At 33.0% G+C, this 20,169-nt stretch overlaps 1 protein-coding gene and 1 non-coding gene across 3 annotated transcripts in view; one reads left to right on the forward strand and one right to left on the reverse strand.

The window, feature by feature from the left end:
• The window catches only part of LOC105839521, a 35,592-nt gene extending 19,079 nt beyond the window's left edge, over positions 1–16,513 (reverse strand). The window contains exon 1 of one of the 2 annotated variants that reach the window (XM_012685904.3): positions 16,168–16,513. The gene's annotated coding sequence lies outside the window, so the exon portion shown is untranslated. The remainder of the gene's footprint in view (positions 1–16,167) is intronic. The other variant, XM_012685902.3, reaches the window with a different exon arrangement.
• Positions 4,143–4,214, forward strand: Trnaa-ugc. The gene has a single exon. It is a non-coding gene; the product is annotated as a tRNA-Ala (tRNA).
• Positions 16,514–20,169: the final 3,656 nt, after the last annotated feature.

Consider the following 20,169-nt stretch of genomic DNA (forward strand, 5'->3'; position numbering starts at 1 on the left):
TAAGATATGGTATCGCATCGATAATGGACGCTAGAAGAAGCGTTCGATAAAAGCAAATTCAAGTAGATGGACCGTCTACAAAAGCCCATTGAATGTAATGAAGGACGTACGTTATAATTTACAGACTGTAATGAATGATATTATCAATAAACGGGGGGGTAGCAACACACATCGCCAAGGCCTATGGCGGCTTCTGCATCGCAGAAGATCCACAGGCGCCGATCGGTCGCTCGCACTAATGGTTAATTACTTCTCATGTACGCTTATAGGGATGCCGTCTCTCCTTACGTCAAGTGGTGTCCAATTTATCGCGCGGAACGAGTTAAACGACCGGCGAAGAAACGCTCCTGCCAATACGTTCGGCGAGAAGCCGTCGTTTTCCCGTCGACCGCCCTTTTTTTCCGGATCAACGATCACACGGACAATCGCCGTAGCGTCAGTTTCTGCAATGTAGATCATTGAGCAAGATGCATCTCGTGACTGGAGAACATCCAGCGAGAATAAAGCATTGGATGACTTTTGTTGCGAGCAATGCGGATGGCCATGTCTTCAGCGAGTAATTTGTAATTAAGAGATAAGGGATACATAATTTTCAGCTACTTAAAATATTTAAACGTAAGCCGAAGAAAGTTTTGAAGAAACTGTTCATTTTTTTGCCTCGTTTCATTAAAGAATAGCCGGATCTGTATATTAAAAAAAAAAGAAAAATTTGCGTAACAAAACCCGTCCAATTTCAGCTCCAAATTTTTTTCTCGATTCCTCGCGATCGAAATTACTTCCGGTTCAAAGTTTGGCGTAATTGGATCGGTCAGCGATCAATTAGAAGCTACTCATTGCAACGAGTACACGTGCCGCGTCGCGTTCGAGTGTTAGAAAGTTTCTTTCGCGTAGGAGCGACTTAGTCGAGGGTCGTTTTGCGAGCGTGGGACTTACATTAGAGCTGAGTACCCTTAAAATTGTGGTCAGCGCGTAATTGTACCCGTATACGTATAAACATGGGCGCAGAGGTGCAAGACGACCTAAAAACAAGTATTAATTACTTGTATGCAATTAGCGAATTAACCCTAAAAAACGTATGTATTAAAAATGCACGAAAATGACAATCTCTCTCCAATGCCTTATCGTATTCTTTTCACGAACATTTTATTACAGTTAAGTTTCTATAAAGATACTTTTGCAAAATTTAACTCATAAAACAACTTTTTACTTGATTAATGTCAGCGTTAAAAAATTACGTTTAATATTCTATTCAGCTCAGTTGCGTTTCTAAAAAAAAAATGTTTCAGCGGAACTTTTGTGAAAAGCCAGCTTTGCCGGCGCCCTTGCCCTTGTAAACCTGATTGTTTGGTCGCACGTGTCGCACCATATGCCGCTGCGCGCGTTTTCACCCCGTGGCTAGAGCACCGACGCGGCGTTACGCACCGATCGTCATTATAAGTTGCATCGAGGGCCGAGAAGATAATTAATCGTAAGCTGTTTGACCATGGTGTACGTACGTATGTACACACGCGGGACGCGACGCCTCGACACAATACACGTACGTTACCCTTCTAATGAACTTATTTACCGATACCAGATACACGCAAATATAGCTCAGTGATAAGCATATATGTGTGCATCATTAGGGATTATTTGCCAAAGCGAGCCGAATGTTATATTATCAGATTTTCTGAAAATTGTCAAAGGCCCAAGCTCGTGTAACTAGACGACAGGATGAAACAATTCACGAAGATACAGTAATCGTACGCTTGTTTAAGAAAATAATTAAATTAGTAATAGATAGTAGCAGGTACAGAGTTATCATTTTCCCAATTAACATTACTTCTACGGTTCGCTGTCATAAAGGACTTTTTGATTATCTCGATCCTCTCTCATCAGTCTGTGAAACCTCTCTAATTTATGATTCTCGTTAATTACGCCATTGATAAATTGCACAAACTAGAATTTAAAAATATATATTGTGAAACAAAAAACTTAACGACTGACGATCTGTGATATAAATAAGATGATACGAATTCTTTTAATACCTTTTTCGAAAAAAAATTTGCAAAATCTATATCTTCTTAAAACAAGTGCAAACTTTTCAAAACGTAAGATGCAACAATAAAAATCCTTATATTTAAAAATTTTCACATAAAAAAAATATTAAATTAATATTCATAAATAAGTTCCACTGTAATTATTAAATTACTTTTTCTAAAAAAAACCACTATTATTTACTGTATTTAATTACTCCATATTTAATATATAATAAATAAATAACGATGTAAAAAATATTGCAGATTATTTATTATAGTATTTTTTAAATATAAAGATTTAGTTTTATTAATTAAAACAAAAACTAAATATAAATCAACCTAATATAGATGTACAAATTTAAGGTATCGAAAAAACGTATCTCTGTACATAAAGGTACTTTTTACTCTTTCCTACATATAAAAAAACATGCACTGTTTCAAAGATAGCATCTGTCTTTTCTTAAAAAAAAATATATATATCGCGGTAGATCTCGCATCACTTGTCGCGAGCTCTCAATTTCCGGTATTCCCGATACTTTCGTTACATCATGCACATACGTAACTTGCCATTTACGTAAATGGCGCGTATGGCGCGGGCAGTGTTTACCGTAGTCTAGTTATTGCTCCGTAGCGGGAATAGCAGTGGACGAGAAAAAGAAAGGGCACCGTCGAACGTGCCCCGCGGACAAGCGCGCGCCAGGACGACCGGAACTCGGCTTGGTCGCTCCGCGAACGAAAGCGCAAAGAGCAAAGCAGCACGAGTCACATACCCCCTCTCTCTCCCTTCCTCACCCTTCACCGGAATTACCGTGCGACGCGCATTATTGCAAGATTCTTCGGGAACGATACCGGAGCTACGCGGTGCGTGCGTCCCGCTCGACATCGAAAAAACAACAATGGTGCATTATGCGAGAGCTCCGCTCCGGTCCGCCCTGGCGCAACCGCGAATGCCCCTCCGGAGTCCCTGTGATTCTCCGCGGCCTCCCTTTACGCTCTCTATAATCGCGCGAGCATGCCTTTTACTGATCGAGAAGAGGCAGCTTATAGTTATACGAGTGGATTTTGCATGGCTGTAAAAGTGTCTTCTAGAAAACAATAGCAATGTATCGGCATGATCTGCAAAAGTGTATAGGGTGGCATTACTCCTGGAAAGGATAATGCTCTGGAAATAATGCCGCTCTGCTAGCTGGCTTATTCATTTAATCAATGCATTTTGAATGAAAATATTAAAATAAATTAATTGCACATGCAAATTTATAAAAATTAGGTCAATATTTTTTATTAAATCTTCGTTCTACAGAATTTATTCATATTTTAGTATTTTTAATCAATATATTCTCAATTTTAATTAAAAATATTAAAATAAATCAACTACTGACGTAAATTTATGAAAATTAAACGAATATTTTGATTAATTTCTCGTATAAAATTAAAATATAATTACTTGAATTTTGGACGGATTGTTCCAGTTTATTAGAAAGTTTTGTCCGACAGATATCTATTATCTATATTTTATATATAACAATAGCACTAATATAGCTTTTAAAACATAATACTTCTAATACTAGTATGTTAATATTTCATTAATACATTTAAATATATAAAATAAATTGACTATGCACACAAATTCATAAAAATTAAACCACTATAAATAATTAATTTCGTATAAAAAATTCACTGATATTTTAGTTTCTTTAATCAAGATATCGATTCAATCAATAAACTAATAGCAATATTATTTTGTAGCTAGCAAAAGAATAAATAAAACTAACCATAAAAATTAACCCAATATCTCTGATTAATTTATTCTAATACCAAATTTCCATTTATTAATATTTAATTAATTTTAAATTAAAATATACCAATCAAATTAGTAAACTAGTAATAACATTATTTTGCAACTAACAGTAATATTAATGTTTTCAAAATAATACTGCTACTAACTTATTAATCTTATCACTATATTCTCATTTAAAAAATTAAAATATCAATGAATTTTGTATAAGGAATCAATCTTATTAAATTTTTATAAATTTATATATGGAATCAATTTTATCATTTCAAGTTTTCTTACTCCAAAAAAAGCAAAAGAATAATCTCAACTAAAATAACCAATTCCCGTTCGGGGATGTAGCTCAGTGGTAGAGCGTTCGCTTTGCATGTGAAAGGCCCCGGGTTCGATCCCCGGCATCTCCAATTTTTTTTTTGCTCCCATTAATCAATAAATAATAAATATATAATTATATAGTATAATAGGTTGCCAATAAGATATAATTACAATAAGCTTCATGGACATATATATCGTGTATGTATTTCTTTTTCTTTGATAATAAATTCATTAATTGTTTGGAAATTGACTTTTATCTAATAGAAATTTGATATATAAAAAAAAAAAAGAAATGTTATTGTTCCCAATAAGTACTTTACACATTCTATTTAACTTGTCTTTGTCATTAACTTTCAAATATATTTTTTTATTTTGCCAAAAATACTTGCAAGTATTTTAAATATGCATAAAGGTACCTTTTACAGAATACAATTTATCACAAAACAAATACAATATGTATTCACTCTGTCAATATAAATTCAAATTAGATCTTAATATTTTCTGAAAAGTGCGCATACCTATACATTCATATGAAAAAAAGTATTTGCTGACATCACGTATTTCACGCTGTTGTAGCAAACGTTAATTATTATGCGGACAATAAAAAAATCTTAAGAATGCTAATTGTATTTTCCGATAATAACTTTGTTGAATTGGCCAAAATTATAACTTACATCATAATAACATTGCTTCTCCATAACAGCAAAATATATTAACTAAAGATAGACTCTCCATAGAACAACTAATAGTTAAATGCTTTTACGGAAAATCCGATCTATGAACAAATTCATTCATTGTCGGCAAGATTATTCGACAGCGCAGAATTAATTGTGATATTAATTGACTTGAACTAAATAAATAAGATTGCTTTCATATCGAGACAGAGAGACAGAGAGAGAGAGAGAGAGAGAGAGAGAGAGAGAGAGAGAGAGAGAGAGAGAGAGAGAACGCACAGTAGCAAACACGGTTTTGTTGCAAAAATGAAATTTTTTCCGTATTTTTTTTATTATTTCATACATTTCGTCATTACAATGTCGATGCCACATCATTGACTAAGTGACGTCACTGTGCACGCGCTTTTTTTAAGGCTTTCTCGAATCGTTCCGTGTTTCGCTCCAAAGAAGAACAAAGATAGATAGAAATGAAGGCGTGGGAGAGAGGGCAAAGGGGGAGAAGGAGGGGAAAAAGGGCAGGCTACTTAACGGAACGCCGGAACGAATCTCCAAGGCCCTGTGGGTTCGGTATGTGGCTTATTATATCCGCTAATAAGCGCAGTATATCGCGTCGATTATCCGCTAAGTATAGGGTCCAAGCCAAAGGGCTATCGGCATCGGCCGTTGGGCCGATGACTGCACGTCACTGGCATGCACACAGCCGTAATTCATACACGGTTGGCTATATAATGGCCGGTGCCGCGTGCTGCTGCCCGTCCACGTATATATTTCTGGCCACTCGCCCCGCGAGTGGGAGCGGGACGAATAAATCATAAAATTTATAACTCGCGTCCCCTGAGAAAAAAAAGAGCAAAAAAAAAGGGTATCGCAGCGCGCGGAACCGGACCGCTTAGAGACGGGAGAACGTGCCTGCGCGCGCGAACGGGGCCAACGAGGAAAAAACGCGAGTCCTCTTAGAATCCGATCTTCTCATTCTTAAGCCACGCGGGGTGGCTTAACGGACGTTTATCCAGCCTCCTCCCGTAAAAACAGATAGAGACGAACTCCTGTCCGGAGTCACGGAGGTTCGAAAACTCGCGAGCTTCGAAAGCTCATTATAGCTTCCGAGACACAACAAGCTGTTCGTATTTTAATTTTCAAATGGAACACGTTTAAAGATTAAACCTAAATAGTTAAGGAACTCAGGATACCTCATATACTCTCTAAATTTAATTTCAAAATCTTGCTAATACACATAAAACTATTATTGGTAACAACTTCATTTGTTTTTCAATAATTCCGATTAAGAAAAAAAGTACTCTCAACCAATCGGAGTCCAGTGTATTATCACTAAAAATACGGTGCATATAAGGTAACGTTCTTAATTATGGGTTATTTAAATTTAAAATGGTATTCATTAATTCGTGTTAATTCAATGAACAAACATTTAAAAAAATTGTTAATGTTAATGTAAAGAGTAAATACAATATTATAATTTCAAAGTATAAGAATCGATCATTATGTATTCAATAAATCGATTATAAATTTTGGAAAAATGCGTAAAAATGTTTATATGTACAATAAATCCCAATTATAATTCCGCACAATTTTAAACATATGTTAATGTATACATTAATATATTGTTTAATTCGTTGTTGTATGTTTAATGTACTAAATACAATCTACTAAGAATATTATAATTTTTGGAAATAATTAAAGAGATACTTAGAGAACTCATTAAAGAAAGATTACTTAAAAATAACATTCCTGCACTTTTTCTTAAATATCAATAATAATTAAGAAAGATTTTGTATTACAATAAATACTATAAATAATTACAAAGTTTTTTGTAATTTTATTAATTCATGTATGCCCATAAAACGTTTAATTTTACAAATTGGATCCATATTGAGACCATTACGATATGATTAATATAGTTATAAATGTAGCACTAAAGTCAGACTATTCATTGGCCATTCTTTTAATGAATAAGACACTGATTTCAATTTAGAAAGTAAAGCATATTTTCAGGATCACATAATAATATTTTAGAAAACGAGACAGGTTTGATGCGTCATTGATAAACATAAATAAACTTGCAACGATTACCGGGGGATTAAAGAGAGTTTTCAATGGAAACAGATGCCCACCGACATCTATGTATTTTAAGTGTATCCGGTTAACGTGTCCAATATCAACGCTTATCGGTTGCACGTTGCGGAACGTGCCTTGGTGCATCGAACTCAATACTAATTTTAACGTTTAGCCCGTAGACTAAACGTTAACCAGAGACCTGTTTTCATTCTAACGAAAGTGTTTACTCAAATTTAATTTAAAAGATTCCTTGAAAATTTCCGGATTTCTCAGTTTTTATTCACAATTCCAGGTAAGAATGGATTATTTTTTTAATAATTTTCAAATTTATCTTCGAAATAAATTTATTCTATTATAACTTTTAATGATTCTATTATAAATTTTCCTTTATCATATGATCACAAAAAAATCCATTTGAGTTTTAAAAATCAAATTTAGAAAGATACTAAAAAGAAATAACAAACTAAATATTGCATATAACGATCTGTACACAATGTACAGATTAATCTGAAAATAAAAAATTTGAAAGATGATCGGTTCCGCTTTCAATAAATTTCATAATTTTCACATTAGAGCACATTGCTTTATAAATTCCTCAATTTTATCTGCAATTTTATTCCGCAGAATTGATCAGTTCAGCTTCCGATTAGTCTAACATAAAACACATTGTTTCACAAAACCGAAAGGAAATAAACAGCTTACTTTCTTGGAATTTTGTTTTGCGGTCTAAAAATAAGCAATACAACGAAATGTTTAACTTTCGACTCTGTCGCATTCCACGCTCGATCGCTCGCAAGGGTATGATCGCGGCGCGCGCTCTTACGCTCGAAGGGCGCAATACGCTCCGCCGATTCGGAGCGTCTCGCACGCTAGGTGCCTCGTAAAACTGGGACACGTCCGGATGAAGTGAAAAGATCCCGCGGTTTCTTCACAGCCGTAGAGAGCTCTTCCATTCCCGCGGGTCGCGGGTCGCGGGCCACGTTTGACGGCGACGCGGAATTCTTATGCAAATAGGGAGGGCATCCCGGCTCTCCGCTCGGGAAAGGTAACCATGGCTGAGACCGCGGTCGATGCACAAAGGGATCGGGACAAACGTGCCGGCCAGCTGACAATACCACGGAAGAAAAGACCGGGCGGTTGTTACGGTCGGCCGCGCTTACGGCGGTTTTTATTTACACCTGGCGCGCGTATTGCCCTGCACTTTACCGCCGACGGCGCCCACGCGTCCATCTCCGACGTGTCACCTGAGAACTGTCCTACGATCATTTCTGAACTCGCATTCAAAACAACACGTCCTTCCCCCGCGTAACGAGATATCAGGGTGTTTTACTAAAATTTTATGAAAGAATGAGAATTCTACGACCATTTCCGAATTTTATTCAAAATTTCAGGTAAGATTAGAATGTTTTTAAAATAAAGTTTTGAAATAGACTTATTTGATTACACATCTTTTAATATTCCATCACAATTATAAGAGAAGTTACTCTTAAGTTTTGAATTATTTGAAAAAATACTAAAAAGAAATAACATGACAAAATGTAATATGTAATGATTGACAGGGCATATACGAATCTAGCTCACTGGAAGTTGAATTCAAAAGATACACGCAGCGATTTAAAGGTCTTCTATTTTCAATAATTTTTTAAATGAAAACTCACGAGTCATACAAGAATATAAGTGATACTGCATTTAATAATTAATTTTGCTCTACCAAGAAAAAATTATTAAAGAATTTTGTCGATAAGGAAATGACAGAGTTTAAATTTTTAAGCCAAATTCCAAAAATTTCCCTGAATAAAATTGCATGAAAATCCATGATTTACAAGAACAAAAAATAAACTCCTTAAGAATTTCAGAGTTTTCTGATAAATACCGTTGGATGCAAAACATCGAACGGATGAATCAACAAAAAAACTCGTAATTTGTCGGTTTCGAATTCGATCCTTCATCCTATTTTTTTTTAATTCGTAATTTACGCAAAGCGGTTCCCTAAAACTTCAAATTGAAAGTTGTATATATGAAATAATTATTGTCGCAAATGTCTGTAAAAATAAAACCAAAATGTTTAGAATAAATCAAGATTGTATACTCCTATATTCAAGATTGTAAAATGTTGTAATTGATTAATTGGATTTATAAAATTTTCTGTATTTAATCCGCGTTTTCGGTAATAAGTGCAAGATCTGTCGACACAATTAATTACAATTGTATTATAAAATAATCAATAAATTAAACTGAAGACGTACATATTTGTTGCAATAATTACAATAACAATTACAACAATTAATTAATCACCAGTAATATATTAATTTGATATCTACTTAAAAGAGAATAAACCTCTTTTTTGCGTGTTATCTAAACAATCCTTTTTCTCAGTGCAAATATCATAAGAGTTTAATTACAGAAACTTCACCTCTATAACTCATTAAATCACAGCGTTAACAACGCTGCGGCAGATGTAACAGAGTCCGCAACGTTAATCAAAGTTGATTTACAATAATTGCATGCGTTACATCGCAACGTGATCGTACGCCCCAAGCGCAGATATTCGGTAATTCCGGCAATTAGCGAGTTCGGCGAGTTGAGGCCGACGCGAGGCGAGATCGATTCTCCGCCGTAACCGCCAAGGATGTAGCCCTTTTTAATTCGACGATTCGGCCGACCGAAGTGCCCCGTAGTTGTTGGACCCGTCGTGGATGTATACCGCAGACAATTTAACGGGTGCGATATAAATAGGCGCCACCGCGCCCCAGTCTCGGCCGAATCCGGGAAAAGTTTGCCACGAACGAAACAGCGCGGAAGCGCGGAACACACGACGCCCGCGTTTCTGTATTACATTATTTCAACCCCAAAGTACACTCTGCCCTGTGCGGATAAATTCACTCTCCCTCGTGCGCGCGCGCGCGTGACTGACTACTCTATTTTATAATAACGCAATCATGGCAAGCAAAATTTATAAAAGTTCCTAACACGGTTAACCGGCTCTGATGAGACCCGAACCGAGTAATATTCTCATCAGTTTGATTAGGGCATCGCTGTTGCTGGACTTTTTGCACACGTTGCAGTTTATAAAGCCTTCGCCTGCTCATAATTTGATCATAATTTGTATAAGCTTTGAAATATAGAACGTTGCTACATTTAGAAAACAAGAGTTTCATTATTCAGTATACATATATTCAGTAAAGAGAAATTGACCACACAAATTGATGAAAAAAAAAACAAAAACAAATGTGCACAGTTGATTCATAATATTTTCAAAAGAATTTGTATCAGACACATATAATTATGTAGAACTATAATGTAGTATTAAAGTAATGATTATCTTCTCATAATTTACATCGCGAATGACGTGGCAAAGTAGAACGTAAACCATCGTAACTACAATCTATAGACAAGTTTTCCTGTGAGCAGAGGATATAACATGGAGATGATACGCATCGTGATATCGATTATGCTACTCAAGACTTTATACTCGTTGCCTTAAAGTTAAAACTTTCAATTGCATCAAAAGACTATACACCGCACTTTTGTGAGATAAGAAGCTACAAGCATAGTACTTAGTTACTAAAGCATTCTGTAGAATTGCGAATAATTACATGTACGACTCTATGAAGTGGTTCCACATTAAATCTCCTCTTACATATTAAAAATCACACTTATAGACATTAAATGAATTTATCATTACACGTAACAAGTTTATCATTACAAGCAAGCTGTATTATTAACAGTAATATTTACGAAATATTTGTTCAAATTTCTAGCTTAATTAATTAAAATGCATTAATTATCAATGTAAAATAAATCTTAATAACTTATAATATTGCAATAGTTTTTAATGTTAAACTTAAAACTTTATTATCAAAATTAAAATTTTATTACAAACAACATAATAAAGTTTATAAAAAATATAAGTAGGGTATTTTAATCATAAATAAAATATTACACGTGTAAACGCAAATTATCCTTATTTCTTGTTCCCGATATATTTATTAAATACGCACTGTCATCCACATTGTCATTTCCTTGACAACTTTAGAGTCAACTTTCTTGGTCGTAGAAACTCTCCTTCTATATATTCTTTACTGTATAATAATGTAATAAAAGAATAAAAAGTAACGCAGAGTTATTGAGGTTTTCGTATTTTATAAATGACTAATTCGTATCTTTCGATCTAGGTTCTTTAGAAACCATCGAACGTAGTTTCAGCCTTGACGACATAATCGTAAAATAGGGCGATTGTGTTCGACAAGTTTGATACCTAATATTTGAGACGTAATATGGTACGTGTTTGTATGTGTTTTGTAATTCCAAACACGCCGTATATCCGAAAGAAAACTATCTGTAATCAACATGAAAAACCTATAGTGCTAATAAACGTGTAGTACTAATAATAATAATACGTGTGTGGTAGAAACGGTACTCCGTACGGAAAAACCGTCTATAACTGTAATTCCACGATTAAAGTGAACAGTTAATAATGTTTACAGCAATCAAGATTACAAAGTTTCGTTAAATATGTTATTATGATAGTACTTTATGTACAGCATTTTATTACGTGTCAACATCAGCGTGTACATATGTAATAAAATGAGATATTTATATGTATCCACATTGTCGTTAATACATAATGCCCTAACGAAGAGATTTAAAATAGCATAAAATAAATGCATTAATTAAAAAAATGTATAATTGTGATTATAGCAGATCGTTATTATATTTTTTTTGTTTATAAAAATAAAATAAAATTATGATTATTTTCAAGCTTATTGATTAAAAATAAATAAATGCTATTTTTACAAAAATTGAGTCAAATATACAATATACAATAAAAATAATAATTAAAGCTGGATCAAACCACTCACATTTAATAAAAATCTCTCAAATACTTTCATTAAACAATTTTTTTTAATCTTAAAAATCTTGAATATTTCAGAAATAAATTTGTCTGTTTTATAATATAAAATAATAATTTATTCTTAAAATAATAATTATTATAATTTATCTTCTTTTATAAATACAGATATTTATTTTATTTTAAGTGAACACATTTTATGACATTTATAATAAATGTTCAAGCTGTAATCTCTATGGATTTTTTAGACATTTACGAAAAAAAAACAAATTTATTTGTCGATATTTTGAAAATTTCTCTAGTTTAATTCTAATTTTCTATCAATCAAATTATTTAAAAACAATCGAGAGAAAAAAGGATTCAATCATCTAGATAAAAGACATTTTATACGTGCTCAAAAGAATCGAGTCGACTATCGTTCACTTTGAGCCCACAGAAGTCTCTTATAATCTGTCATCACGGTGTGACGATCAGCTTGAGATCGGCACCTCGCGAACACAGTGCGACGTTGTTGAGCTCCTCGAGCTTTTGGTTTTCTTGCACTTCGCAATCAGTAACTTCATCACGACAACGTAGAGAATTCAACACTTGCGGGCCAACAAGGCGTGATCTGACAGACCTTCATCTCAATATAATTGAATATTACTCAAGTTACATCCAAATGATCAATCATCTGATAAAATACTACGTTTAATTTTAAAAAGTGCTGCTTTGTAAGAGTTTCTCCGGGGGCACGCAACAGCTAACTATAAATTTCTAACATACTCTGGGATATACTCTTGAAAAAAAGTAGTCCACTGATGGACAAACGCATAGTACGTATGCGTCACGTAAAGTAGGTTTCGTACGATAGGGTCAATACCTTGGTTTCGTATCGCGGACATTTCTCTGATCGGACGCTTTGTTATCCCTGTCGTTCTGTTCGAATTTATTATACGATCATATTGTTTGAGTTACTATATGATAAAAAGCTCTAAAAAATTATAAAATAAAAAATAAATCTTACAGCGATAGAATCAGACAAAAATATATTCAATAATATATTAGTAAAAGAATAAAATAAAATTTTAAGTCAAACAAACCCAAACAAAAATAAGATATGTATTCTTTTAGTAATGGGCGGCTAATCGGTAGAGAGAAATAACATTAGAACAATTTTAATATCTAACGAGGCAAAAGTTTAATTGCTGTAAATTACAAAATGCTATCTTACGGTAGATACGGTAAGTTATCTAGATATTAAACATCTGATCACGAAGCGGAAAATAATATAAGCCGTAGCTACAAATTTATTCGCTAGTTTTTTGCCGCGCACGGATTTTGTTCTCGTATATTAGTTTTCAAATTGCGCGGCCCGTTCGTACGCAAAATGCATGCCTAATGCGCCTAATGGATAATCCGACGCCGGTAATGCGATGTATTAAACGGTTGACGGTGTGCGGAATGGAATCTCACGAGAAATCCGTATTTTCCTTTAGAGAGTCGTTGCACCGAAAGGGTCAACCTGTCGATGGGCAAAAAGCTCGCGCCGGTTCTAAGCACGATCGAGCAACGTACTCGCAACGCGGCCGCGATCCAGGCTATCTCCCGGAAGTACGGTGAGATTAATGTTATGACGAGAAAAACGCGCCGCTTCTCGACGAATTGCGACAATGCAATGGGCCGTGGAGACCGTGGCTGTAATTCCCGAGAACGTACGGCCCCGCCAAAAAGCTCTCTTCACCAGGAAGTGATGATGATTTAGCGCTTTTTACATCTCGTAAAAAAATTATTCGCTCGTTTTTAACGGACAAAGGAAACGGATCTGCAATGTAAATAAGATAAAAATAAAATCATAAATTACGTTAATTAAATCAAGATATATTTTAAGCGTGTCAATTAATAATATTGAATAATAATTCAATCCGATGGCGTACGCAGATATTTGTAGTTGTATTTTTTTCAAGTTAAACATTATATTGTTTTCTATCTCAATCTTTAAAAAGAAAGAAACAGTTGACCTATAGAGATATCATATTTATACATTTGTGTTGAAAAAGAGTTGACCCAGTTTTATATATACAATTTTTTCTTTGAAAAATATATGCAGTTAACCAACCCGACAGGATCGTGTGAATGAAAAAAATTGTTTCGAGTGCAGAAGTAGCGACTGGCTCTCTTTGGCTTTGGCTTTGTTCGCGCTTTGTGTTCCATTCATTCAAATTGTCATTGCAAATCTGAAATTGTGCACGCTACAGATTTCCGATCCGAATGTTTTTTTTTATTTATAGATACCGCAATATTTTCTGGTAAGTATTGAAATCACTTTCGTAATTATTCTGATATAAACAATAAACGTAGAAATATAGTATATCTTTTTTTAGCATAGTATACCTCTATATTTTAAAAATTGCAAATACTTCAAGGATATATTATTTAAAAACACGCATGGCATTTAAAAATTAGAATACAATAAAAGTATTAATTAGAATTACGGGTTAATTTATATATTCAATAATTATATAGCCTGCAAAATTAATCGCAAAAAATTGTAGAAATAAATAGATATATGAGCTGGAGTAAAATTTAGATTACAAATCTCCAAAATTCAAGATCTTTTACTTTAATGCCAATAATATTTTATATCTAATTAAAATGTTTTATGCACAATTGCATAATATAATTAATATAAATATAAAAAATATAAATAATATAGTACATATACACACATATATGTATACATAAATAAATAGATAATTTCTTCTAAAAATTTTCTCTGTTACAGTTGCAGAAAAATAATAAAACTTTATCTTAAATTAAAAATTATCTACAGAGTTTTCGATATTTATTTTATGTCATATAAATTCTGTCTCGTATCAAGTTTCTAGTAAAATAATCAACTTCGCGCTAATAGATATAGATAACTGATGCGACATAATATTACGCACACGCTTTCAAGATTCATCGAAATTCTCGGATTCTACATACCGAACAGCACTTTTAGCCGTGTGGCTAATATCGAATCCGAAGTTATTCAAGAATGATACCGGTTTCTACATTTCATTACATATGCATTTTCTGAATTTCAAGCGCTCAAAATGATCAAGCAGCGCTCGGGCGGGCTTGAGCAAAACAATAAAGGAAATATAAAAATTACTATATAAAGATATCTAAGCGGAAAAACATAATATACGATAAACGAGTACCTTAACTAATAAAATATCTAATATATGTTTCATTAAAATGCGATAACATCAAATATTTTGTCGGTTAAATGTTTTTATTATTAAATGTTTATCCATAATGTTCTTATATTATAAAAAAAATAAAATTAAGAAAGAAAACTAGGTTTTTAAATTCTTAAAAAAAACGCATATATGTGATAATAACGTATTTAATTTTGTAAATGTGTGTTCTTAATTTTTTAGAACATAAAAACGAGAAAAAATTTAATTTTCTCGAAAAAAATACATAAAACGACTGTGATAATGACACAGTGAATTTTATTAATAAATTATTTATTTATTGGTTTATTAAAATTTCTTAATTTGGTAGAAACGTTGAAAACCATTAAGTAGTCAATAAAAAGAGAGATAAAATCATTTTAAGAAAAAAAAACGTGAAAAAATATGGCAAGAAGAAGAAACAGTTTTCCCCGAAAATTTTCGAGAATTTTTCCATGTTAAAAATAGGCTAATTATACGGCCCTTGATATGCATCTTTAGTTTACAAAATAGCGCGAGCGGCTGAGTTCGTTGTAAAGGCACAAAAAATACGTGCGAAATCACAGTGAGGAAAACATCGAAACGGCGCGCTTCGCCGCGCGCGCGGCGATTTGAAACCGTCGCGCTTGGACAATACGGGCGAGTATCTCTATATTTCGAATAATGCGTCATCTCAATGCGTATACCCTCCATTAATGTCTTCTCGACTTCAACGACAGTCATTCGTTCACAATGCAATCGAGCTTCTCCCGTAGAAATTTATTTCTATGGCCGGTATTCATAGTCGAATCTTATTTCAAGATCGTCTCAAATAATGACTTAAGATCCTAATACAACTCTGTGATGGCAATCCTTAAGATGATCTTAAATATAAGATCCGACTGTGAATACCAGCCTAAAAACTAATGTTTAAAATCAGAAATCGATCGCCGGCTGTTCCAATCGCCCCTCCATGCCCTTTTTAAGGTGCTTAATGACGCTGCTAAATATCACATGTGAGTTTGAAGTAAAAGAGATAATTAGTTGACCATAATTAGTCTTGATCGTAAGAATGTCAAAAGAATGGAAAAATTGAAATAGAAAGATTCATGTTTTTGAAGATAAGACAAAATGGCGATGCCACGCGCAGTGAGCTATCGAATCTTTACATCATATATTATATTTTTTCCAGGATGTTGATGAAAAAGTGATTTTTTCAGAAGTATGTTTTTTTATAAGATAAATAAACTATATGTATTACCTGCGGTTCCTCACGAAAGTGTCATGTTCGCCGCCGTCGGTCGCGAGTCCTCGCGTAAAATTCGGCCGGCGCTTTCCTTCCCTTCACCTCCGGTCGAAAGATAGAAAGAAAAGTAGAGGAGGAAGATAGGAGAGAGAGAGAGAGAAAGAATATCTTGAAGAAAAAAGCGGGAAAATCACATTTTAACGAGATGCGCGCCCGCGCGTTCGATCGTGAGCAACAATCGTTTTCGACCGGCGTTTCGCACTCGCGTGAGAAGAAGTAACTGACGCGCGTCGTCCGCTGTGCGCAACCGACGTCGCGTGTTGCGTACGAATGGTCTCACGCCGCTCACTTCGGCTCGGCTCGGCGCGACCAGGCACGGCCACATCGCGGCTCACTTCACCCCGGACGCCGCGCGGTCGTCACGTACACAATCCGCGACAGCCAATCCGGCGCGCCGACGGACGCACTGGCTGGCCAATCGCGACGCTCGCCGCTCACGCGCCGCCGTGATTCACCCGGCAACGGCGCGTAAACGAAGTTCTCATCACACTTAGCGGCGTCGATATATACTTTCAACGGAGGCCTTGCACAGTGAATCCTGTGATTCTATACACATATACGTTGTCACCTGTTCTTTCTTTCTTTCTATTTCCTATCTTTTTCTAGTTCTGAGAATTAGAAAAATGAAAAGTAAGTTCAATCAAGTTTAAAGTTAAGTTAGATTAATGCAACGGATTTTAAGAATGTAATTCTTATAATTTAAATCTTGAAAATTTTCCATTTTTTTTTGCTCTTTTTAAGTTTAGGGTCTTGACAATATGTGTATAAAATATAACATAACAATTCACAGAAGTGGCAAATTTATAAGACTAAGAAGACAATTTTTTATGTATAAAAAGTAAAAATTTTAAATCGTTTTTCCTCAAAATCATTTTTTTGTAACTGGTAGCTCTAAAAATTGTTACTAATAAATAAACAAAACAATCTTCATGGAAATTGACATGTATAAAGTAAATAAATGCATTTTTGAGAATATTTTAAGCGTACTTGCTGGATGTTAATGGTACAATTGATACGCGTAATGTCGTAATATTACATTTGTAATATTTTAAAATACTTCTGCATTATCCTAACAATAATAATTCAGTCGAATATTAAATAAAAAGTGCTCCCATTACGAAAAAATTCTGTGCAATGTTAGAGAGAATCAAAAAATAATATAATATAAAAAAATATCCTTTTTGCATGAATCTGCACAGCCAATAAATATATATGAAAAACATTTTTTAACAAAAAACGAGTTTTTTATATAAAATTTTGAATTTCTGATATGCTTTCTTTTTGATATGTTTGCTCTATTTTGGAAATTTTCAATATTTCTTCTTTGCTACAGTTTATACGATAATAATTACATTCGTACTATAAATTTTTAATTTTCTTTCGGATTTATAAAACCCATAAAATCAGGAATATTAGCAACATGTATTATTTCTGCAAGCATACATAATTTGCTTTATGACTGTGAGAAATATATAAGAATATATACTTTATATATACTTTAAGAAATAAATTTTATCACAAAGTATCTATATACATATTCTTCAGACTTATATAAATATGTGCACAGTTCTAAAAACCTGTATATATTTTACATAAAGAATTTTAGAAAATGAGTATTTCTCAATGCTATAAACCAGAATATTCCCTTAATTCTTGGATCAATTTTGAAAAAGTTGTTTTTAAGAATATGTTGAGAGTACTTGCTGGATGATAATGACGTACAATTGATACACGCTTCGTAATGTAATATTAAATTTATACTCTTTTAAAATATTTCCAGATTATTCTAACAATAATAATTTTGTCAAATATTAAATAAAAAGCTATCTTTACGAAAAAACTCATTACGAAAAAATGTTCTGCTATGTAAGAAAAATAAAAACAAATTCGAATAAACATTCTTGAATTAGACGTCATATATATACTGACTCACCATGTGGAAAAAAAGTCTAGTGTTACGCATAATATCACGAAAACGTAAAAACAAAAAATAAATTTTAAATTACAATTTTCAAATAAAAACAGCACATAAAACAAACGGATACATCACATAACTTTTTGCTGCATCTTAAAATCAGCAGATGTCTAAAATAACTTTTAACTTTCTATTGGTGAATAAAATCTTGTCACAAGTCTTTACAGTCTGTCATCAATAAACCTTTGATGTGAAATCAGACGGGGTTCTATAAGAAGTATTTTATCTCAATCATAGAGAAAGAAGATAGAGTCCATCTAGAAATGGTTAATCGAATCGATGTCAATCGACATCGGTGACATTGATCGATCGACGTCGATTCGACTAATTAAATGCTTCTGGCGGAGAGTATATTATAGACCAGTGTGAAACAACTTTACACTTATTTCTTTAATAAGAAATGTTAGCAATAAGAAAATTTAAAATAAAAAAAAAATAATCTAAAATAAATTATAAAATTTTTATAGTAGTTTAACAATAGTAGTCTTTTTTTCTGTAATTGAAATAAATACTTGTGAAAAGACCCAGTCTAGAGGTCAGCGTCACCGGCGGTGTGAGTTTTCTCAAGTCGCTCAAGTCGATCGTGTCATAAGTTGCTTCGTGAAAGCTCACCGCTAGTGTGAGCGTTAAAAAATTAATACGACGTTACGAGGCATATATTTAACAGACGACGCGCCGATTTAACTTAACTGTATATAAAACGTCAAGCGTGTCAAGTAGAACATGACATTCGTAGAATGGTAGTGTAAATATGGAGCATGTACGTGAGTAAAACACACACACACACACACACAAAATAAAACCTCGATAAAATAAAATTTAGACATCTCTCGTTTTTTTACAATAAAATTATTTACGGTATTACTGGTATTTTTTTTTTAATTAACTAAATAGAATAAAAGTTAGTCCATTTCAAAGACGCTTCTTTTTCTTATAAAGAAATAATATAAAGTATATTAGATTAAAAATTCTTAAAGAGAAAATATTTTGCATTGTGCATATTGTATTTTGCAATTATACTTTACTAATATAATTTATATTTATGTTCAGGATGTTTACTTACTCTTCGTTCTATTATACATCTGTTCTTCTTATTGATAATTTACGAGTATCCTGAAATAGAATACTGACAATAATAAAAAATCCAAACTGGATAAATTAATATTTTTTTAAACTTAACTTTTAATATAAATTAAGTTAAAGTTAACGACTTTAAAATTAGTCCAAAGTTATAAGAACAAAAAACTAAACCAACTCAATTAAAAGTTACATTCAGATCGAATTTATTTAATCTGTATGGGGGTCCGTGAAGCAATGTTTTATCAACATTCCAAGGCTCTCTTCTTATGATTGTGTTGGGAATAGAGATTATTTTAGTGGATAGGTGACAAAGAAGTTTTTTGTTTAACATACCTTTCGCGTCGAATTTCAAAAGACGTCTTCCAAAAGTCTTGAAAATTTCCATTTCCTAAAAAAAAAAGATTAAATTAATTTAAATTAAACAAAAAGTTAATTTTGAAAAGCATTATTTACATCAGATTAAAATATTTTTGTAAAATTAGATTATTCAAAATAATAATATAATATGGATTATCAAGTAATTTTATTTGTGTGTGTGTGTGTGTGTGTGTGTGTGCGTGTGTGTGTGTGTGCACGTGCATGCATGTGTGTATGTGTATAAATTAAGTCAACATTAAATAACAAAAGAAATTATTTTTGTGTAAAAATGTTTTTTTTCTTTTATAATTTTTTCCTTCTTATATAGATAAATTTTTAAATTAGGAAAAAATCGATAAGTTAAAATTTAAAACGTATTTTTTAAATAACTAAAGTTGAAGTTTTTAACTTTATTATTTAACAGTGTAATTATTATAGTTACTTCCTAACCCTGATAAAAACTTACAATAATTCACATTATACATGCTATAGATTTTTAGTCTTGCTATCAGCATTTCAACATTGTAGGTTGTCGATAAAATATC

This window comes from Monomorium pharaonis, chromosome 3, assembly GCF_013373865.1.
Source record: "Monomorium pharaonis isolate MP-MQ-018 chromosome 3, ASM1337386v2, whole genome shotgun sequence".
Lineage (NCBI taxonomy): Eukaryota > Metazoa > Arthropoda > Insecta > Hymenoptera > Formicidae > Monomorium > Monomorium pharaonis.